Consider the following 717-nt stretch of genomic DNA (forward strand, 5'->3'; position numbering starts at 1 on the left):
GTTATTTTTCATTTTTGAAAAATGTTCGTACTGCAATCAATTTTTCTTCTTGTTATCGAATTGCTACATCACTCCTAGCAATGATTGTTTTCCACGTAACTTTCAAAAATAAACTTATTATAGTTTGTGGGAGAGGGCTTTAAAACCCATAGATATTACAAATAAAACTTTCACAAAATTAATTTTTCTTACTATTTAACGAATTTTTTAACAAATGATTTATATTATCTTAAAATAATAAAGTTGGGGCCAATCTATCATTTTTTTTTTGTAAAGGATCGTGTCGTCCTTCGTGAAAACTGATAGAGACCAAATTGAGTCTTTACTCCCCTGATATGCATAAAAATGTGTGAAAAAAAAGTCCTAATGATGCATGAACATTATTCATATCTTTTCTATATGATTTATATAGTGATTCGTTGATTTACTAAAAGATTTAAGTAATTTACACTTTATTAGATGCTACTTCGAGTTATTGTTGCATTGTGTTGATTGCAGATAGCATTCGAGCAAAAGATGGGGCTCTTATTCTCTTCTCTTTTTCTAACTTTTATAGTTTATACTTTTTACACTTTAAGATTTTTTCTACACAATGAGCAACTAAACCTCCATTGTTAAGGTTAGAAGCTCTGTTTATTTTGATAGATTAACACTATTGTTCTCCTATTTTTTATTTATGCATTAATTTTTATTAAATAATTAGTTTCGTTCTTCATT

The sequence above is a fragment of the Arachis hypogaea genome, chromosome 20 (assembly GCF_003086295.3).
Source record: "Arachis hypogaea cultivar Tifrunner chromosome 20, arahy.Tifrunner.gnm2.J5K5, whole genome shotgun sequence".
NCBI lineage: Eukaryota > Viridiplantae > Streptophyta > Magnoliopsida > Fabales > Fabaceae > Arachis > Arachis hypogaea.